Source organism: Mixophyes fleayi, chromosome 3 (genome assembly GCF_038048845.1).
Source record: "Mixophyes fleayi isolate aMixFle1 chromosome 3, aMixFle1.hap1, whole genome shotgun sequence".
NCBI classification, from domain to species: Eukaryota; Metazoa; Chordata; class Amphibia; order Anura; family Limnodynastidae; genus Mixophyes; species Mixophyes fleayi.
The window spans coordinates 11,772,459-11,795,991 of NC_134404.1; the positions used below are offsets into that span (position 1 = coordinate 11,772,459).

Consider the following 23,533-nt stretch of genomic DNA (forward strand, 5'->3'; position numbering starts at 1 on the left):
AAACTGTGGTTTCCGCAGGTGATCAGGATGACAGTAGAGACACAATTCAAACTTTGGATGTTTCTGAGCATTCCTCATCAGCGATGGATTTTTTATCAGAAACCCTAGCAGTTGTAATGGAAGGCATGGAAATTTTCACAGTTGATGGTCATCAGAGTACTGTCCGATAGCCTGTAGTCTGCTAGGAAATCATCCAGCTCTAAAAGATATTAAATGATCTGGAAGACTTTTGCAACCTGGTGTGTAGCATCCAAAGTGCATGTTGGAAACTTTTTGGCTAATAATATGGAAGAGTTCCTTTCGATGGGTTTTGAAAATCACCTGAGCTCTGAACATTGAACATGCTATTTATCCATTCTTGAAGCACAATTGGGCATTGTATCCTTTAATTGTCATATTATTTAGTGAGTCTAACGGTTGAATACTCCCAAATCATTGTAGAATCTCGCCTGTGATTTAACATTCTTAGAGCTCTTTCGTGCCTATATATGATACTTTTCAGTAAATCCCTATTCAGTCTCTTATCTGGTGTATTGCCTTTTCCAATAAACATAACATCTTCAAGAAGAATTAGTGAAATACAGGTCCTGAGGACTTTGGAAAAATACTTTACAGATTTCCACAATTAATTGGTTCACTAGCTTGCTGACCATTTCCTTGTTTTTTTTAAGATAGTATATTCTTGTCACCTCTAGCTGGACATCATTATGCCTTCTTATTTTCCCTCTCCTAGGAATAATGGAAAAAAGGTAGGTTGTCTTTCAGAAGATGATAGTTAACCATTTTATAGAAAGTGCAAGGATTTAGTAAATTCTATGTTCAGCATGTCTTCACCTCTGTTCCAAATGCAGGTCATCAGGCTTCTAATTAGGGGCCTCCAGAATGTGCTCAAACACTGAGATACATCCTCTCCTATGGATTGTATTATAGCTTTGTCCATTACAGGAGAGTGCTTTCATGGACATTGAAGTGATGTTACTATATTTGCCAGTGTTAATATGCTACTGTGGACCTAAATCTCACAAGTGACAACACAAAGCATCAGCATGAAAGTTTTCAAAAAAGTGAAAGGGTGGCATGCAGGCATGTTAATGTTTCTTTTTTTTTAAATGACCCATTGTTTCTGTCAGTCTTTCCTTTACAGTGTAACACTGAGCCATTCCATAATTGCTTTAAAATCCTTATCAATCAAGTTTTTTCCCATTCATCTGTTGGTTTGTTTGATTTTCTTGGCTCTTCCGGAGAGATAACTTTCAGTTGCGAAAGTAACCATAAAAGCTGGAGATGCCGGGGATTGAACCCGGGGCCTCATACATGCGAAGCATGCGCTCTACCACTGAGCTACATCCCCATTCGTTTTGCATAAAGGGTGTTCGAGTGATTGCATCTTTATATGTTTTTCCAGTGCCACTACTTTCCAGTCATCTTAAGTAAATCTAAGAGGATGGAACGATGAGCACCATTATACTCTGATGGTAAGTAGAGAAACTGTGGTTTCCGCAGGTGATCAGGATGACAGTAGAGACACAATTCAAACTTTGGATGTTTGTGAGCATTCCTCATCAGCGATGGATTTTTTATCAGAAACCCTAGCAGTTGTAATGGAAGGCATGGAAATTTTCACAGTTGATGGTCAGCAGAGTACTGTCCGATAGCCTGTAGTCTGCTAGGAAATCATCCAGCTCTAAAAGATATTAAATGATCTGGAAGACTTTTGCAACCTGGTGTGTAGCATCCAAAGTGCATGTTGGAAACTTTTTGGCTAATAATATGGAAGAGTTCCTTTCGATGGGTTTTGAAAATCACCTGAGCTCTGAACATTGAACATGCTATTTATCCATTCTTGAAGCACAATTGGGCATTGTATTCTTTAATTGTCATATTATTTAGTGAGTCTAACGGTTGAATACTCCCAAATCAATGTAGAATCTCGCCTGTGATTTAACATTCTTAGAGCTCTTTCGTGCCTATATATGATACTTTTCAGTAAATCCCTATTCAGTCTCTTATCTGGTGTATTGCCTTTTCCAATAAACATAACATCTTCAAGAAGAATTAGTGAAATACAGGTCCTGAGGACTTTGGAAAAATACTTTACAGATTTCCACAATTAATTGGTTCACTAGCTTGCTGACCATTTCCTTGTTTTTTTAAGATAGTATATTCTTGTCACCTCTAGCTGGACATCATTATGCCTTCTTATTTTCCCTCTCCTAGGAATAATAGAAAAAAGTAGGTTGTCTTTCAGAAGATGATAGTTAACCATTTTATAGAAAGTGCAAGGATTTAGTAAATTCTATGTTCAGCATGTCTTCACCTCTGTTCCAAATGCAGGTCATCAGGCTTCTAATTAGGGGCCTCCAGAATGTGCTCAAACACTGAGATACATCCTCTCCTATGGATTGTATTATAGCTTTGTCCATTACAGGAGAGTGCTTTCATGGACATTGAAGTGATGTTACTATATTTGCCAGTGTTAATATGCTACTGTGGACCTAAATCTCACAAGTGACAACACAAAGCATCAGCATGAAAGTTTTCAAAAAAGTGAAAGGGTGGCATGCAGGCATGTTTCTTTTTTTTTAAATGACCCATTGTTTCTGTCAGTCTTTCCTTTACAGTGTAACACTGAGCCATTCCATAATTGCTTTAAAATCCTTATCAATCAAGTTTTTTCCCATTCATCTGTTGGTTTGTTTGATTTTCTTGGCTCTTCCGGAGAGATAACTTTCAGTTGCGAAAGTAACCATAAAAGCTGGAGATGCCAGGGATTGAACCCGGGGCCTCATACATGCAAAGCATGCGCTCTACCACTGAGCTACATCCCCATTCGTTTTGCATAAAGGGTGTTCGAGTGATTGCATCTTTATATGTTTTTCCAGTGCCACTACTTTCCAGTCATCTTAAGTAAATCTAAGAGGATGGAACGATGAGCACCATTATACTCTGATGGTAAGTAGAGAAACTGTGGTTTCCGCAGGTGATCAGGATGGCAGTAGAGACACAATTCAAACTTTGGATGTTTGTGAGCATTCCTCATCAGCGATGGATTTTTTATCAGAAACCCTAGCAGTTGTAATGGAAGGCATGGAAATTTACAGAGTTGATGGTGAGCAGAGTACTGTCCGATAGCCTGTAGTCTGCTAGGAAATCATCCAGCTCTAAAAGATATTAAATGATCTGGAAGACTTTTGCAACCTGGTGTGTAGCATCCAAAGTGCATTTTGGAAACTTTTTGGCTAATAATATGGAAGAGTTCCTTTCGATGGGTTTTGAAAATCACCTGAGCTCTGAACATTGAACATGCTATTTATCCATTCTTGAAGCACAATTGGGCATTGTATCCTTTAATTGTCATATTATTTAGTGAGTCTAACGGTTGAATACTCCCAAATCATTGTAGAATCTCGCCTGTGATTTAACATTCTTAGAGCTCTTTCGTGCCTATATATGATACTTTTCAGTAAATCCCTATTCAGTCTCTTATCTGGTGTATTGCCTTTTCCAATAAACATAACATCTTCAAGAAGAATTAGTGAAATACAGGTCCTGAGGACTTTGGAAAAATACTTTACAGATTTCCACAATTAATTGGTTCACTAGCTTGCTGACCATTTCCTTGTTTTTTTAAGATAGTATATTCTTGTCACCTCTAGCTGGACATCATTATGCCTTCTTATTTTCCCTCTCCTAGGAATAATGGAAAAAAGGTAGGTTGTCTTTCAGAAGATGATAGTTAACCATTTTATAGAAAGTGCAAGGATTTAGTAAATTCTATGTTCAGCATGTCTTCACCTCTGTTCCAAATGCAGGTCATCAGGCTTCTAATTAGGGGCCTCCAGAATGCGCTCAAACACTGAGATACATCCTCTCCTATGGATTGTATTATAGCTTTGTCCATTACAGGAGAGTGCTTTCATGGACATTGAAGTGATGTTACTATATTTGCCAGTTTTAATATGCTACTGTGGACCTAAATCTCACAAGTGACAACACAAAGCATAAGCATGATAATCAGAATGAAAGTAGAGAAACTGTGGTTTCCGCAGGTGATCAGGATGACAGTAGAGACACAATTCAAACTTTGGATGTTTCTGAGCATTCCTCATCAGCGATGGATTTTTTATCAGAAACCCTAGCAGTTGTAATGGAAGGCATGGAAATTTTCACAGTTGATGGTCAGCAGAGTACTGTCCGATAGCCTGTAGTCTGCTAGGAAATCATCCAGCTCTAAAAGATATTAAATGATCTGGAAGACTTTTGCAACCTGGTGTGTAGCATCCAAAGTGCATGTTGGAAACTTTTTGGCTAATAATATGGAAGAGTTCCTTTCGATGGGTTTTGAAAATCACCTGAGCTCTGAACATTGAACATGCTATTTATCCATTCTTGAAGCACAATTGGGCATTGTATCCTTTAATTGTCATATTATTTAGTGAGTCTAACGGTTGAATACTCCCAAATCATTGTAGAATCTCGCCTGTGATTTAACATTCTTAGAGCTCTTTCGTGCCTATATATGATACTTTTCAGTAAATCCCTATTCAGTCTCTTATCTGGTATATTGCCTTTTCCAATAAACATAACATCTTCAAGAAGAATTAGTGAAATACAGGTCCTGAGGACTTTGGAAAAATACTTTACAGATTTCCACAATTAATTGGTTCACTAGCTTGCTGACCATTTCCTTGTTTTTTTTAAGATAGTATATTCTTGTCACCTCTAGCTGGACATCATTATGCCTTCTTATTTTCCCTCTCCTAGGAATAATGGAAAAAAGGTAGGTTGTCTTTCAGAAGATGATAGTTAACCATTTTATAGAAAGTGCAAGGATTTAGTAAATTCTATGTTCAGCATGTCTTCACCTCTGTTCCAAATGCAGGTCATCAGGCTTCTAATTAGGGGCCTCCAGAATGTGCTCAAACACTGAGATACATCCTCTCCTATGGATTGTATTATAGCTTTGTCCATTACAGGAGAGTGCTTTCATGGACATTGAAGTGATGTTACTATATTTGCCAGTGTTAATATGCTACTGTGGACCTAAATCTCACAAGTGACAACACAAAGCATCAGCATGAAAGTTTTCAAAAAAGTGAAAGGGTGGCATGCAGGCATGTTAATGTTTCTTTTTTTTTAAATGACCCATTGTTTCTGTCAGTCTTTCCTTTACAGTGTAACACTGAGCCATTCCATAATTGCTTTAAAATCCTTATCAATCAAGTTTTTTCCCATTCATCTGTTGGTTTGTTTGATTTTCTTGGCTCTTCCGGAGAGATAACTTTCAGTTGCGAAAGTAACCATAAAAGCTGGAGATTGAACCCGGGGCCTCATACATGCGAAGCATGCGCTCTACCACTGAGCTACATCCCCATTCGTTTTGCATAAAGGGTGTTCGAGTGATTGCATCTTTATATGTTTTTCCAGTGCCACTACTTTCCAGTCATCTTAAGTAAATCTAAGAGGATGGAACGATGAGCACCATTATACTCTGATGGTAAGTAGAGAAACTGTGGTTTCCGCAGGTGATCAGGATGGCAGTAGAGACACAATTCAAACTTTGGATGTTTGTGAGCATTCCTCATCAGCGATGGATTTTTTATCAGAAACCCTAGCAGTTGTAATGGAAGGCATGGAAATTTACAGAGTTGATGGTGAGCAGAGTACTGTCCGATAGCCTGTAGTCTGCTAGGAAATCATCCAGCTCTAAAAGATATTAAATGATCTGGAAGACTTTTGCAACCTGGTGTGTAGCATCCAAAGTGCATTTTGGAAACTTTTTGGCTAATAATATGGAAGAGTTCCTTTCGATGGATTTTGAAAATCACCTGAGCTCTGAACATTGAACATGCTATTTATCCATTCTTGAAGCACAATTGGGCATTGTATCCTTTAATTGTCATATTATTTAGTGAGTCTAACGGTTGAATACTCCCAAATCATTGTAGAATCTCGCCTGTGATTTAACATTCTTAGAGCTCTTTCGTGCCTATATATGATACTTTTCAGTAAATCCCTATTCAGTCTCTTATCTGGTGTATTGCCTTTTCCAATAAACATAACATCTTCAAGAAGAATTAGTGAAATACAGGTCCTGAGGACTTTGGAAAAATACTTTACAGATTTCCACAATTAATTGGTTCACTAGCTTGCTGACCATTTCCTTGTTTTTTTAAGATAGTATATTCTTGTCACCTCTAGCTGGACATCATTATGCCTTCTTATTTTCCCTCTCCTAGGAATAATGGAAAAAAGGTAGGTTGTCTTTCAGAAGATGATAGTTAACCATTTTATAGAAAGTGCAAGGATTTAGTAAATTCTATGTTCAGCATGTCTTCACCTCTGTTCCAAATGCAGGTCATCAGGCTTCTAATTAGGGGCCTCCAGAATGTGCTCAAACACTGAGATACATCCTCTCCTATGGATTGTATTATAGCTTTGTCCATTACAGGAGAGTGCTTTCATGGACATTGAAGTGATGTTACTATATTTGCCAGTGTTAATATGCTACTGTGGACCTAAATCTCACAAGTGACAACACAAAGCATCAGCATGAAAGTTTTCAAAAAAGTGAAAGGGTGGCATGCAGGCATGTTAATGTTTCTTTTTTTTTAAATGACCCATTGTTTCTGTCAGTCTTTCCTTTACAGTGTAACACTGAGCCATTCCATAATTGCTTTAAAATCCTTATCAATCAATTTTTTTCCCATTCATCTGTTGGTTTGTTTGATTTTCTTGGCTCTTCCGGAGAGATAACTTTCAGTTGCGAAAGTAACCATAAAAGCTGGAGATGCCGGGGATTGAACCCGGGGCCTCATACATGCGAAGCATGCGCTCTACCACTGAGCTACATCCCCATTCGTTTTGCATAAAGGGTGTTCGAGTGATTGCATCTTTATATGTTTTTCCAGTGCCACTACTTTCCAGTCATCTTAAGTAAATCTAAGAGGATGGAACGATGAGCACCATTATACTCTGATGGTAAGTAGAGAAACTGTGGTTTCCGCAGGTGATCAGGATGGCAGTAGAGACACAATTCAAACTTTGGATGTTTGTGAGCATTCCTCATCAGCGATGGATTTTTTATCAGAAACCCTAGCAGTTGTAATGGAAGGCATGGAAATTTACACATTTGATGGTGAGCAGAGTACTGTCCGATAGCCTGTAGTCTGCTAGGAAATCATCCAGCTCTAAAAGATATTAAATGATCTGGAAGACTTTTGCAACCTGGTGTGTAGCATCCAAAGTGCATTTTGGAAACTTTTTGGCTAATAATATGGAAGAGTTCCTTTCGATGGGTTTTGAAAATCACCAGAGCTCTGAACATTGAACATGCTATTTAGCCATTCTTGAAGCACAATTGGGCATTGTATCCTTTAATTGTCATATTATTTAGTGAGTCTAACGGTTGAATACTCCCAAATCATTGTAGAATCTCGCCTGTGATTTAACATTCTTAGAGCTCTTTCGTGCCTATATATGATACTTTTCAGTAAATCCCTATTCAGTCTCTTATCTGGTGTATTGCCTTTTCCAATAAACATAACATCTTCAAGAAGAATTAGTGAAATACAGGTCCTGAGGATTTTGGAAAAATACTTTACAGATTTCCACAATTAATTGGTTCACTAGCTTGCTGACCATTTCCTTGTTTTTTTTAGATAGTATATTCTTGTCACCTCTAGCTGGACATCATTATGCCTTCTTATTTTCCCTCTCCTAGGAATAATGGAAAAAAGGTAGGTTGTCTTTCAGAAGATGATAGTTAACCATTTTATAGAAAGTGCAAGGATTTAGTAAATTCTATGTTCAGCATGTCTTCACCTCTGTTCCAAATGCAGGTCATCAGGCTTCTAATTAGGGGCCTCCAGAATGTGCTCAAACACTGAGATACATCCTCTCCTATGGATTTTATTATAGCTTTGTCCATTACAGGAGAGTGCTTTTATGGACATTGAAGTGATGTTACTATATTTGCCAGTGTTAATATGCTACTGTGGACCTAAATCTCACAAGTGATAACACAAAGCATCAGCATGAAAGTTTTCAAAAAAGTGAAAGGGTGGCGTGCAGGCATGTTAATGTTTCTTTTTTTTAAAATGACCCATTGTTTCTGTCAGTCTTTCCTTTACAGTGTAACACTGAGCCATTCCATAATTGCTTTAAAATCCTTATCAATCAAGTTTTTTCCCATTCATCTGTTGGTTTGTTTGATTTTCTTGGCTCTTCCGGAGAGATAACTTTCAGTTGCGAAAGTAACCATAAAAGCTGGAGATGCCAGGGATTGAACCCGGGGCCTCATACATGCAAAGCATGCGCTCTACCACTGAGCTACATCCCCATTCGTTTTGCATAAAGGGTGTTCGAGTGATTGCATCTTTATATGTTTTTCCAGTGCCACTACTTTCCAGTCATCTTAAGTAAATCTAAGAGGATGGAACGATGAGCACCATTATACTCTGATGGTAAGTAGAGAAACTGTGGTTTCCGCAGGTGATCAGGATGGCAGTAGAGACACAATTCAAACTTTGGATGTTTGTGAGCATTCCTCATCAGCGATGGATTTTTTATCAGAAACCCTAGCAGTTGTAATGGAAGGCATGGAAATTTTCACAGTTGATGGTCAGCAGAGTACTGTCCGATAGCCTGTAGTCTGCTAGGAAATCATCCAGCTCTAAAAGATATTAAATGATCTGGAAGACTTTTGCAACCTGGTGTGTAGCATCCAAAGTGCATGTTGGAAACTTTTTGGCTAATAATATGGAAGAGTTCCTTTCGATGGGTTTTGAAAATCACCTGAGCTCTGAACATTGAACATGCTATTTAGCCATTCTTGAAGCACAATTGGGCATTGTATCCTTTAATTGTCATATTATTTAGGGAGTCTAACGGTTGAATACTCCCAAATCATTGTAGAATCTCGCCTGTGATTTAACATTCTTAGAGCTCTTTCGTGCCTATATATGATACTTTTCAGTAAATCCCTATTCAGTCTCTTATCTGGTGTATTGCCTTTTCCAATAAACATAACATCTTCAAGAAGAATTAGTGAAATACAGGTCCTGAGGATTTTGGAAAAATACTTTACAGATTTCCACAATTAATTGGTTCACTAGCTTGCTGACCATTTCCTTGTTTTTTTTAGATAGTATATTCTTGTCACCTCTAGCTGGACATCATTATGCCTTCTTATTTTCCCTCTCCTAGGAATAATGGAAAAAAGGTAGGTTGTCTTTCAGAAGATGATAGTTAACCATTTTATAGAAAGTGCAAGGATTTAGTAAATTCTATGTTCAGCATGTCTTCACCTCTGTTCCAAATGCAGGTCATCAGGCTTCTAATTAGGGGCCTCCAGAATGTGCTCAAACACTGAGATACATCCTCTCCTATGGATTTTATTATAGCTTTGTCCATTACAGGAGAGTGCTTTCATGGACATTGAAGTGATGTTACTATATTTGCCAGTGTTAATATGCTACTGTGGACCTAAATCTCACAAGTGACAACACAAAGCATCAGCATGATAATCAGCATGAAAGTAGAGAAACTGTGGTTTCCGCTTGTGATCAGGATGGCAGTAGAGACACAATTCAAACTTTGGATGTTTTTGAGCATTCCTCATCAGCGATTGATTTTTTATCAGAAACCCTAGCAGTTGTAATGGAAGGCATGGAAATTTTCACAGTTGATGGTCAACAGAGTACTGTCCGATAGCCTGTAGTCTGCTAGGAAATCATCCAGCTCTAAAAGATATGAAAGTTTTCAAAAAAGTGAAAGTGTGGCGTGCAGGCATGTTAATGTTTCTTTTTTTTTAAATGACCCATTGTTTCTGTCAGTCTTTCCTTTACAGTGTAACACTGAGCCATTCCATAATTGCTTTAAAATCCTTATCAATCAAGTTTTTTTCCCATTCATCTGTTGGTTTGTTTTTATTTTCTTGGCTCTTCCGGAGAGATAACTTTCAGTTGCGAAAGTAACCATAAAAGCTGGAGATGCCGGGGATTGAACCCTGGGCCTCATACATGCAAAGCATGCGCTCTATCTCTGAGCTACATCCCCATTCGTTTTGCATAAAGGGTGTTCGAGTGATTGCATCTTTATATGTTTTTCCAGTGCCACTACTTTCCAGTCATCTTAAGTAAATCTAAGAGGATGGAACGATGAGCACCATTATACTCTGATGGTAAGTAGAGAAACTGTGGTTTCCGCAGGTGATCAGGATGGCAGTAGAGACACAATTCAAACTTTGGATGTTTGTGAGCATTCCTTATCAGCGATGGATTTTTTTTATCAGAAACCCTAGCAGTTGTAATGGAAGGCATGGAAATTTACACAGTTGATGGTGAGCAGAGTACTGTCCGATAGCCTGTAGTCTGCTAGGAAATCATCCAGCTCTAAAAGATATTAAATGATCTGGAAGACTTTTGCAACCTGGTGTGTAGCATCCAAAGTGCATTTTGGAAACTTTTTGGCTAATAATATGGAAGAGTTCCTTTCGATGGGTTTTGAAAATCACCTGAGCTCTGAACGTTGAACATGCTATTTATCCATTCTTGAAGCACAATTGGGCATTGTATCCTTTAATTGTCATATTATTTAGTGAGTCTAACGGTTGAATACTCCCAAATCATTGTAGAATCTCGCCTGTGATTTAACATTCTTAGAGCTCTTTCGTGCCTATATATGATCCTTTCCAGTAAATCCCTATTCAGTCTCTTATCTGGTGTATTGCCTTTTCCAATAAACATAACATCTTCAAGAAGAATTAGTGAAATACAGGTCCTGAGGACTTTGGAAAAATACTTTACAGATTTCCACAATTAATTGGTTCACTAGCTTGCTGACCATTTCCTTGTTTTTTTAAGATAGTATATTCTTGTCACCTCTAGCTGGACATCATTATGCCTTCTTATTTTCCCTCTCCTAGGAATAATGGAAAAAAGGTAGGTTGTCTTTCAGAAGATGATAGTTAACCATTTTATAGAAAGTGCAAGGATTTAGTAAATTCTATGTTCAGCATGTCTTCACCTCTGTTCCAAATGCAGGTCATCAGGCTTCTAATTAGGGGCCTCCAGAATGTGCTCAAACACTGAGATACATCCTCTCCTATGGATTGTATTATAGCTTTGTCCATTACAGGAGAGTGCTTTCATGGACATTGAAGTGATGTTACTATATTTGCCAGTGTTAATATGCTACTGTGGACCTAAATCTCACAAGTGACAACACAAAGCATCAGCATGAAAGTTTTCAAAAAAGTGAAAGGGTGGCATGCAGGCATGTTAATGTTTCTTTTTTTTTAAATGACCCATTGTTTCTGTCAGTCTTTCCTTTACAGTGTAACACTGAGCCATTCCATAATTGCTTTAAAATCCTTATCAATCAAGTTTTTTCCCATTCATCTGTTGGTTTGTTTGATTTTCTTGGCTCTTCCGGAGAGATAACTTTCAGTTGCGAAAGTAACCATAAAAGCTGGAGATGCCGGGGATTGAACCTGGGGCCTCATACATGCGAAGCATGCGCTCTACCACTGAGCTACATCCCCATTTCTTTTGCATAAATTTAGACTGTAAAGTATTGGGGAGGGACTAATGTGAGTGAGTTTTCTGTACAGCGCTTTGGAATTAGCTGCTTCATATAAATAAATGATGACGATGACGACGAAGACATAATTATATGCCTCTAATCGGTTTAATAGGTATTACATCACAATTAATCTGTTTCTAAATAATTATTTAATCAACAATTTAAAACTGGTCTAGTATGTATTAGTTGTCTAATAGTATACTAATTGTACTTATTTAACGGATTGCTTTAATTTCCGTATAAGGAATTGATGAACTCTTCTTTTTATATACATATTGTGTTACATATAAGACCATATTTTAAATGATGCATTCTCCTTCCTTTAGAGTTTTATTATGATTAATTTCCTAGCGACATAACAATTCCTGTTTTAAATTCGTAAATCCACTGTCATGGTAGTTTATTCTAAATGTCTCAAAATATCTGAATTTGGGATTTCATTTAGTAATTATATGTATAAAGTGATTAAGATTTAGTGTATTGTTAATGTAATCTGTGAAGTGTGAGACAGATTGTAAATGTTATCTGTAAATTATAAAACTATAGTGAAGTGATATTCACTTTGTAAATAAAATTATCAGTTATAATGTGATTAGATAATCCTAGTAATTTTCCGTGAAGCATTAGTTCTAGAGCTATGGAATATTATGTGAATGTAAAGTGAATAGGTGACAGAGTTATTAATACTACTAAAACAGAGCTGTGAAAACTGTATTTACTTAAAGTGAATGAATTATCTACCAAAGAAGGACTTTATTTTATTTAAGGGCTTATGTTTGAACTTTCTTTGAACTTTATGTATGCGCCTTTTGTATATAGTTTGTTCCTGATTTGGTTTTACTAAGATTTTGTGGTGTTGGCAGCAACCGAGAGGGAGCGCTGTGAAGAAGTCTTCATTTTTCTTTTTTTTTCCTATTCATTTTGTCCACTAATTTAGACTTCCACAGCGGCACCCATGTTCAGATTTAGAGAACAGAGACATTCTCGCATTGAGGAAGTTTTTAGGGATAATCAATCCAGTAAAAGTGATGTTAACATTAGTAATTACATAGATGATAACTTAGAGGGAGCAATGAGAAAACTTGAAAAATTCTTGTTACAGGAAAATATAATATGGTGGGAAATTGTAACTCTAGAACACTATATAGCCGATCAGATTATCCCATTAGGACTTGATATTAAAAAAATCCCCACCTTTTCTAACCATACCAAATAATTTGAACAAGAATGGTTAAAAATTATTGATAATGGTTTGTTTATGTTAATGAAGTTAATTATAGAAGAAAGAAGAAGAGAACTAAGAAAATGAGATGATGAAATCAATACATTAGAAGCCCTCACCAATCCTTTTTCTGATTTAGAAGAGTATGGGAGATATGAAGATAGGATTATTAGGAAACTGGAAAAAGAGTACAAATTAATTAGAAGTAACAAACAACGTAAATCTCAATGAGATAAATATAATGTCCTCAAGTCTCAGTATAAGAATGATAACTTTTCAATTAGAAAGAATTTGGCTCTGGATTCATATCCCCATAAAAATGGGGATTACCATAAAAATGAATTGAAAAATATGAATTCAATACAGAATTATAAAATGTCTTATAATAAAAGATTACCATATAGAAGACATTTAAGTCAGGATGAAACCCCTATATTAAGGGGTCCTAGAAATAGGAGAAGTGATCCCAGCATTATTAGAAATAAAGAAGAACTAGAGATTCATTATTACCACCATACTGGGAAATATGGGAACGATTGGAGAAAGTTTGGATGAAGGAATTCATAGCATAACGAAAAATATGTACCTAAAAATGACCTGCCCCATGGATTGAGAGAACAATTTTTTCCCCTGAGAAGCATCATGACCAAAAGATTATGGTCAGTACACCACATTCTATAAGAACTCAAGTGAACCATCAGAAATATAGAAATAGATGGGGTGGAAAAATAAATAATTACTCTTTATTGGAACTCAGAGAAAGAAGAAGACAATACAGGTGACTCAGAGAAAACAGGGAAAGAAAGAGGGGGGGGGAAGAAAATAGGAAGCCGAAGTTTAAACTTTGAAAAAAGATGATTAAAGAGTTAAGAAAGAGAGAAAATAACAAAAGAATGATGGTACAAAATTGTATAATTTTAGTTCTTACTTTTTAACAGAGGAGGAAGATTATTAAGGAGGGGTCTTAAATTTTGCTCCACCAATACTATTGAACCTTTCCAATTTTATATTGATGTACAGAAGTTTTTAAGAAAGTTAACCCTGACGAAATATTTTGCTAGTAAAAACGACAACATTGAAGTTGAAAATCAACTGCCTAAAATGAGAACTTTCCACAAGAAATACACATGTTTTCCAAAATATATGAAAAAGGGTCACATAGAGATATTTGGAAACCTTGTGATCAACGAAATTAGTTCAGGGGAAAATAATAATAAGAATCAGTATAATTTTACAAAGAAGGAGAAGTTAGCCATCAAATCTTTGAAAAATAATGATAGTATTGTTATCAAGCCCACCGATAAAGGCGAGTCTATAGCCATCATGAATAGATCAGACTATATTGCTGAAATCAACAGGCAACTTAATGAGGGATTTACTTATCGTAAACTTTGAGGAGACCCGAGTTAAACAAGAAAAGAAAAGAGTAATAGAGGAAAGTACAGCTGACTTCCTCATTATCCCACACCCAAATATTCCAACTATTTGTGTTCTCCAAAGTTACATAAGAACTTAGAGACCCCATCGGGCAGACCAATTATAAATGGAGTGGGGTTCCATCACCTCCAACCTTTTTATGTCCATAGACTCCCTTTTACAACCCTTTGTGGTTAACATAAGATCTTATTTGAAAGATACACATGATGTAATATAAAAGTTTAGTAATTTGAAGTAGGAGGAAGGTTGGTACATGATCACAGCGGATGTATCTTCTTTATATATAATAATAGATCATCAGTTAGGATTAGCGGCTATTAAAACAGTGTTAAAGAAGAATCAAATCCCCAAGGATCTCCTTGATTTTATTATTGAGGTTATTGAATTTATCCTGAGGAATAATTTCTTCTACTTTGAGAACGATTTCTTTATACAGTTGATTGGTACAGCAATGGGCACCAGGTGCGCCCCCTGTTATGCGAATAATTTTATGACCATATGGATAGAAGAGTTCATTTGGAAGGACTCTAGGTGGGGGGCGGACCTGGTGTCTTGGTATAGATATATTGATGACATCATTTTTGTGTGGAAAGGAGACAGAACCTCATTGGTTGTTTTTTGCAACTACCTTAATCAGAATAATTACAATATTACATTAACATTTAATATTAGTCAAACCTCTATCAATTTTTTGGACCTTACTTTCTACATTAAGGATGGCCTGCTATGTACAAAAAATTGCTACAAACCGACTGACAACAACTCTTATATTAATAGGGATAGCCACCATCATCCCATTTGGTTAGAAAATGTGGCAGTGGGACAATTTACCCGTATTAAGAGAAACTGTATGGGAGAAACCGTATGTGAGGAACAAATATCCACACTAAAAACAAGGTTTCAGCAGAAAGGATATTCTAAAGAATCGATTGAAGTAACTCATAGTAAGGTTAGTCAGATTAATAGATCTGAACTCCTTGAACCAAAGAAAAGCGTAGAAAATAGGCCTAATAAAAATAATTTGTCTTTCATTACACAATATAATAAGGCTCATAGGAGATATTAAAATATTTTTAAAAAGCAATGGAAAGTCCTTTTGGTTGACCCTATTCTGAAGAACATATTACCAGCCAAACTAGGCTTTATTTATAGAAGGGCCCCTAATTTAAAGGATAAAATTATACAGAGTTCTCTTCCCAATTGTGAGGTTCCTTATTCCATCAAAACGAAAGGTTTCCATAGGTGTGGAACTTGTTTATCTTGCAGAACGATAAAAAAGCAACAAATCGAAGGTCACTGATTATATATCCAGAGCAAATTGACTGAAATATCCCATTAATGAATTTATTACTTGTCATTTGAAAACTGTCATCTATTTATTGTAATGTAGCTGTCATAAATAGTATGTTGGGAAAACAAGCCGTCCTTTAAAGGTACGGATCAGTGAACATCTTGGGAATATTAAAAAGTATCCGCACACTGTACGGATAGCCATCAATGTAACATCAACTCTATTATATCTTTTTGTGGCATTAGGAATATTAGGGCCAATTGGAAATGTAATGATTTAGAGAAAAGGCTTGCGAAAGCAGAGATGAAAAGTATTTATGATCTGCATATGTTATTACCGAATGCTGATTTCAAATTAAAATGGTTCTTAGATTGATCTCCTCTTTTGACCACATATATTAATATTTTTATAATAATATTTCCATATATTTTTGTATTTAGTTATGTGGTTAATTTAGATATCTTGGAGCATTATACTATCACAAGTTAACCCGTGCATGATACTCATTCATTCTAGTCAAATCAAGCTACTTAAGGTGTTAAAAAGCTTCTTGTTATGCATTTGGGCCATAGCCCAGGCCTCAACCACCAACCACTCCCCACTGTCACTCCCGGCAACCACCAACCACTCCCAACTGTCACTTCTCCTTCAAGAAATTTATATATATTTTTTTTAAATCTTTATAAACACTTTTAACAATTAACAAATTAAATTAACAAATTAAAAACATCTTAGTATACCAAATTTCAGCCCTTTCTGAATTTTTTTCCACACACACTAAGAATTTAGTAGGTCAGTGTATAACTCCGCCCAGTAGGTGGCGCTGCAGCTTGGTTTTATTTTTTCCACACACACACAGACAGACTAACACATGCCACTAGACATTTATATATTAGATCCTTATTTATAGTTTATGTTAGGATATGGGATCTATGCTTTATCATTCATCTATTAGTCACTCCTTTAACTGTATATAGTTTCAAGTTCTAAGTAATCAGTCATTCTATTCAGAATGAATCCCACCTGCCATGCCCGAGAAGCTAAGCAGGAGAGAATAAGGTTGGTATCTGGATGGAAGACCTACCAGATAGAGTAGATCTATGTCTGTTTTTTTAGTTTTTTGTATTCTCTATATATACACTTTTTAATATGTATTACGAGGTGAATTAGGTTATACTGATTCCAACAGATATGTTTAAAAATTAATATAGAAAGGTTACTTGTTTGTGGTTCACGGTCTGGAACTGATCATGGGATCTATTTTATTATGCTGATATCTGAATGAAGTATTATATTTGAATATACATTTTATTTTGTTTCTTATTGAATAAATGTACTAATTCGTGATTTTTGCTATGTATTCTGTTACTGATTGGCCCGTCTAACGATTTATATGCATTCATTCATAAATGTTTGGAGCATCCAGAGTCATGTGACCGGCATTACAACTGTGCATCGCGTAATTGGTATACCGAATATCTTCTGTTTTTGGAGGATCATTTGATCATTTTGTAAGATCTCTTCATTGTACTGTATTTTATAACTCTGGTTTTATGAATTTAATTGTGTTATATTTGTAATTATTCTCTGCAATTGACTGCTCTGATGGGCTATTCAGGGCATAAAGACTCATGTCAGACTTCTAGTCTTGACATTGCCTTGACAAAGACCCAGACAGCACGGTTGAAAGGCGTTGGTTAATTGAATCTTTCATCAAGCAGTTTCTACCATAGGGGCGAGGAGGAGGTCTGTTCGTTGTATCCTGGGACACTAAAACACTTTGAAACATCTTACACGCTGACCTCTACACTTCTCTCTGGTAGAAATGTATCTGCCTTCCTCATACGAGGATTTTTTAATTGTTTCTATTGTTTTATTGTTTTGTTATATTAAATTTATTAATTTTTTTAAGGTATTATGCTAGGTTTTGCCGTTTTCTTTTGTCTTCCACATGTCCACAATATATGGTCATTTGAAGAGACACTATGACCTGCATATTCTTTAATGATGCCTCAATAAAACTTCTCTCCTTAATTTAGGAGTAAGTATTATTAAAGGGGTATGAACCCCGAAATCTTACTACATTTATCAAGTGGTGACTTATTGATATATATTCTTTAATTCACCTCAATTTTGGATTGATATCCTTAAGGTGATTGCTTAGTATAGTGGATATAAAATCAATTTGTGATTACTACACATGAGATTTTTCTCTCTCTTTTATGACCCCTGTCTGGTTACGTATGAAGAAATATCATTGAAAGAGTTGGTGATAAATAGAACTTAGAACCTAATAGAGACTGTTATCAAAGAAGGACTTTTATTTTATTTTAGGGCTTATATTTGAATTTGAACTTTATATGAACTTTTGGTATGTGCCTTTTGTATATACTTTGTTCCTGATTTGATTGAATTATTCCACCCATTGTTTTTATCATTAATAATGAATTATATCCTTTATTACTGTGTCATTTTTCATATTTTATTATATCTTGCTAATATTAAGTATTCTATATTTAAATTATTAGTTGCGATTTCTCTATAAATAATATTGTGTGATGATTTTCTTATATTTTCTTTTTCTTCAGGTATAATGAACTTCCCCAGGGCACCACAAGAAATGACACCAAGAAAGTTGTTTGTTGTAGTAGTAGGTGTTATTTTAAATGTATACTATAAAATTGTTGTTCTCATTTAGTCCATTTGGACTAGTAGTATTCAATAAACATGTAGTTCCTTTAATTACTCTCTTTTCATGTCACCGCCTTTTATGTCTAAGCATATTATTCCATGGCAAAGGCTGTAAGATTTTTAGGGTTGCAATCATGTTTTCTAAGAAAATGTCTAGCAACAGAGGTTAGTGGTTTCATCTTTAATCTGTCAGTTTTTTGCATGTCAGATGTTTCCGATGTGTTCTAGCAATCTCTGCTTTAGGGGTCTGCTGGTCATAGCTATATATCTAAGGTTACATGTACAGTTCAGACAGTATATCACACCTGAGGTGTAGCAGTTTATAAAGGTTTTATTTATATGCTCCTTCCGATATCTGTCTTTAAAGGATTTGTTTTTAACCATATATTTACAGGAGTTGCTTGTGGCACATGCAAACAACCCAGTAATCGGTTTTAATAATCCTGTTTTATTCCCTGTATTTAAAAATGACTTTACTCACTAGTGTATCTTTGAGATTTCTTGATTTTATTCCCAATCACTTCTCTTAGATCTTTGTTTAGTACTAAGATATGTTTGTGTTTGTGTAGGATTTCTTCTATTGTCTGCCACTGGTTATTGAAAGTTCTGACAAATCTAATTTGTCTTTCATCCGACATAACTTTCTGTATCGGGAATAATAATCTCTCCCTGTTGACTTTTTTTGTTGCATTAGAGGTTTTCTTATTCAGGTTATGGCTATAACCTCTTTTACTCAATCTGTCTTTTAATTCCCAAGCTCGTTCTTCAAATATCACTGGGCCGCTGCAATTGCGTTTGGTTCAATGGAACTCTCGCTTCAATACTCCTCGTATTGTTGAGGATAGGTGTGCATTGGTTACATGGAAATGATTAAATATTTTAATGTTTTATCTATAGTGGAAAGTACTAAACTGGAGATTGCAGCACAACTTATTTTTAAACTAACAATTATTAAACTGTCTGAACTAGAAAGAGTTAATTGTGTAATTAATTTCACCCAATGGTAAAACTTAGGATTGAAACTACTGATTGGCTCTTTGGAGTTTAAAAAACCCACTTTTAACAACAACCGGCTTGCCTGGATAAAGCAATACTAGCGAAACGCGTGTCGGTGTTTTGCTGTATGTAGACGTTCTAACTATGATAATAATTTCCTATACTAATCAGGATAAAGAGTCAGACTGTGCGTAACTAAAATTAGTGAATATTTAAAATAATTTAGCTCTTCCCAAACCCCACGTCAGTGCCTGGCTTGCTAAAGGGTAGGCAGTTAGTAAGCCATACCCTCACGCTAGAAACTATGTAGCAAACAGGGTTACCAATTGGTAACATATTGATTTGAACAGATGGAGACCTAAGGTTTAAATATACTTTGCTACATGAGTTACATATTGAGACAATAATACATCTCAAGAGAGAATTAGATTGAGATGTGTACAAATTTAAATATAAAATTCCTAATATAACGTAGAGGGGTAACTATAACTAATGGGAAATTTAAAGGAATGATTGCTATTTGATAACAGAGTGTACTCCGTATACTATAAGCAGCTGATATAGGAGATATAAAATAAAGATCGAGATCGTGGATCGATCATAGACCACATTCAGCAATTTTGAATCACTTTATTCACTATTATCACTACTATATTTTGCTGTTTTTAATATTTAGAGACTTTAATGAGCAATATTAATAAAGATTACATTTTAATGCAATAATGTGTTACGTGTAAAACACAAAACAATATACATATAAAAGACTGTCTGTGCACCACAATTTAAACCATCTTGTTCCTCTTTTCTTTAAACATTTTTAATTTGGCTTGGAAGCACCTCTATCTTGTTCCACACCTGATAATCACCTTAGGTACCTATACAAACAAATAAAGTAAAATGTGGACAATAAAATATTTACTATATAAATGCCTAGTGGCGTGTGTGGAAAAAAAACCAAGCTGCAGCGCCACCTGCTGGGCAGAGTTATACACTGACCTATATATTTCTTGAAGGAGAAGTGACAGTTGGGAGTGGTTGGTGGTTGCCGGGGGTGACAGTGGGGCGTTTTTAACACCTTAAGTAGCTTGATGAAGGATGTGGCGATGAAGATGAAGGATGAGGTGATGGAGAAAAATGATGAGGTGGTGACATGTGGACAAAACCACGTTAAAAAAGGGCACTTGCGTCGGGAAGTAACGCTCTTCCCCTGAGGAGGCCTGGGCTAGGCCCAAATGCATGACAAGAACCTTTTTAACACCTTAAGTAGCTTGATTTGACTAGAATGCATGAGTATCATGCACGGGTTAACTTGTAAATAATAATATTGTAGAAAAGAGCAACAGTCCTATAAATTACACTAGTGCGACAACCTTTTAACAATTGCATGTTTCAGCTGTTTTTGTCAACCTATTTATTTTTTGTCAACACAGTGAGTATATGAAATATTGAAGATAAGAAATAAAATTTCAGTAAATTGTTTTCATGAACCCATTGAGCAGATATAAACCATCATGTGCAAATCTCAATTTTCGACAAGAGCTTAATCAGAGATAAGATCGTTGGAATGATGAGATAAGTATAATCTTTTATGATAGGTCAGAAACTGTGAATCAGAATAAAAATTGGACAGATAATTTATTTGATTTAAAGTACTTATTGATAAGAGAAAGCAAAATGTTCTGGAACAAGACAACGTTTGATCAATACATAAAACATAACATAGTACCCAGAGGTCTTAGACCCAAATTACCCAGCCTATGAACTCACTAATAGTGAACATAAACAAGAATGGGAACATATCTTATTAAGATGCTCCACTGATCTAATTAAAGTCCTTATTAAAGATGATCAAATAAAACTTGATGAATACATACAAAAAAATAACTTAATTAGGAGATAAATGCAAAGAATTTGAAGGTCTAGAGAAATTCCAAAAACTTTATGATAAATGTAAAAAAGAAATAATAGATCTTCACCAGAAATAAAATGATTTCGAGACAAACAATGTATTTAAGTGGAATATTAATAAATATTAATAAAATCAAGAAAGATGCTAGAAATCCAATTATAGTACATTATTAATTGAAACATCAGATGGTGAACCCATAGAGAGTGCAAGAAGATCAGGAGAAACATCCATCACACAGAAAGATTTTTTAGGCAGATGTTCAAGATCAAATGAAGACATAATAGATGTGTTCACCAAGAAACGTGAAGGAGTAGGAAGAAATGTAAGAAAAAGAGGTACCAGGGAATAGAAAGGAAATTCCCAACCCCGGTACAGACATTTCAAATGTTAGAGGATTCTGAACAAGCTTTAAGATTGATTGCGTGGGTATGCTCCGGTTTCCTCCCACACTCCAAAAACATACTAGTAGGTTAATTGTCTGCTAACAAATTGACCCTAGTCTGTGTGTGTGTGTGTTAGGGAATTTAGACTGTAAGCCCCAATGGGGCAGGTACTGATGTGAGTGAGTTCTCTGTACAGCGCTGCAGAATTAGTGGCGCTATATAAATAAATGGTGATGATAATGATTAATCTTTCTAAAAAAGATCTATCAACAACACAATATAATATACTATCTAAAGGACTACCCTTTGTACCAACTAGCAATCCAGATAGTTTTGCAATGGAAAAGAACCTTTACCTTTACATATGAAAGATACTTTTATATAAGTACTTTAAACAAAGACAAAATTAATTTAACACTATTGCTAGTAGTGAAATAGAACTCACACCACAAGATAAGGAGATGTTCCAAATATGGGAAGACCTACAACAGGAAAATGAGTCGATGAACACACAAAATAATATTGTCAAATTACAATTTTGCTCACATATAACAATCTGCCCCCAATTGCAAACCTATTTAAATCTTGTTTCATGAGATTTTGCGAAACTAGTTGGGAATACCACATATAAACACCAAAAAATGTAGTTATTAAAAACTCCGACAAAGGTGGCAAAATCGTGATCTGGCCTACAGAAGACTGGCAGAAGACAACTAAGTGATAAAACATGTGATAAAACATGCTATAGAAAACTTATATTCAAACCATTGACATACTTACAGAAACTGTACCAAAATCTAATACAGAACATAAATGTGGATACCAACATTTGGTTATGCATTTGTGATGTTGAGTCACTGTATACAAGCATCCAACAAGACATAGGCTTGAATGCAGTAAGATAATTTTTACAAATAAAGACCATTTGTGATCATAACAACTTAATTCTAGAACTGCTCAAATCTCTACTAACAAAGAATTGTTTTGTATTCAATGTAATACTATGGAAAACGCATATAACTACCATGTTACTGGACAAGTAATGTACTTTAGATTACCATTAATACGTTTATCAATTACTGATACAGGAATTGTCACATTCCGGTAAATAGGTGCAACTGTTATACTATCGGACGACTAATACATACTAAACCAGTTTTAATCTGTAACTAATTCATTTGAAAAGGAGTGATGCTCTGTGTCGATCGTGCTGGTAGTCGTCTGATTGGCTGTGAAGTTGTCCTTGACTTGGCAGTTCATGAATTACAAATTTGCTTACGATTTACACTAATAACATACTAAATGTAATTCATTTTAGACATGTAATAATTAAATTACATTTCAAACTAAGATATTTTGAAACATCTGAATTAAGTCATCACGATAGTGAGATTAATATATCTAAGTTAGAGAACGATAGCTTTGTCCCTAGGATACTAATGATAAAACAACATCTAAAATTCATAAAGGAAGAACAAAAAATTATCTAAATATGTTTTTAACAATACCATGTTATGTATATAATAAAAAGAGTGCTGATAAAAATAAATAAAATATTTGGTTTGAATTATATATCTTAGATGTGACAGCTAATTGAGTAATTGCAAGGTATAATACTCTGGAAAACATACATAATTACAATGCTGCTGGACTACTAATGTATTTTAGACTAGTAATATATTTGTCAAGATAATGAATAAGTAAATTGACAAACTATATAAACATACAATCCTGTTTCCATGTAAAGGGAGAATTTAAATATCCTGAAAAATACGTATAATTATTATCCTATCGGATGACTGCATAATGTAAAAAACTGAGATTAATACAGTAATTCTAGGAGATGTTAGCTTCGTCCGCAAACAAATAATATATGAATGAGGACATTAACAAATTTGTAATTTTGAATTATGGCAGACTAATACATAATTGGAAATAATAATACTCTATTAAATATACATATCTATTATCCTATCAAGCTGATAAAATACTGATAATCTATTCATATTCTATTACCA

General features: G+C 35.2%; 6 non-coding genes across 6 annotated transcripts; all 6 read right to left on the reverse strand.

Annotated features, from left to right (window-relative positions):
• Positions 1 to 1,279: 1,279 nt before the first annotated feature.
• On the reverse strand, positions 1,280 to 1,351 carry TRNAA-CGC (transfer RNA alanine (anticodon CGC)). Its single transcript has one exon. It is a non-coding gene; the product is annotated as a tRNA-Ala (tRNA).
• Positions 1,352 to 2,756: 1,405 nt separating this feature from the next.
• TRNAA-UGC (transfer RNA alanine (anticodon UGC)) lies at positions 2,757 to 2,828 on the reverse strand. Its single transcript has one exon. It is a non-coding gene; the product is annotated as a tRNA-Ala (tRNA).
• Positions 2,829 to 6,785: 3,957 nt separating this feature from the next.
• On the reverse strand, positions 6,786 to 6,857 carry TRNAA-CGC (transfer RNA alanine (anticodon CGC)). The gene has a single exon. It is a non-coding gene; the product is annotated as a tRNA-Ala (tRNA).
• Positions 6,858 to 8,269: 1,412 nt separating this feature from the next.
• Positions 8,270 to 8,341, reverse strand: TRNAA-UGC (transfer RNA alanine (anticodon UGC)). The gene has a single exon. It is a non-coding gene; the product is annotated as a tRNA-Ala (tRNA).
• A 1,646-nt stretch (positions 8,342 to 9,987) lies between these two features.
• Positions 9,988 to 10,059, reverse strand: TRNAA-UGC (transfer RNA alanine (anticodon UGC)). Its single transcript has one exon. It is a non-coding gene; the product is annotated as a tRNA-Ala (tRNA).
• Positions 10,060 to 11,473: 1,414 nt separating this feature from the next.
• Positions 11,474 to 11,545, reverse strand: TRNAA-CGC (transfer RNA alanine (anticodon CGC)). Its single transcript has one exon. It is a non-coding gene; the product is annotated as a tRNA-Ala (tRNA).
• Positions 11,546 to 23,533: the final 11,988 nt, after the last annotated feature.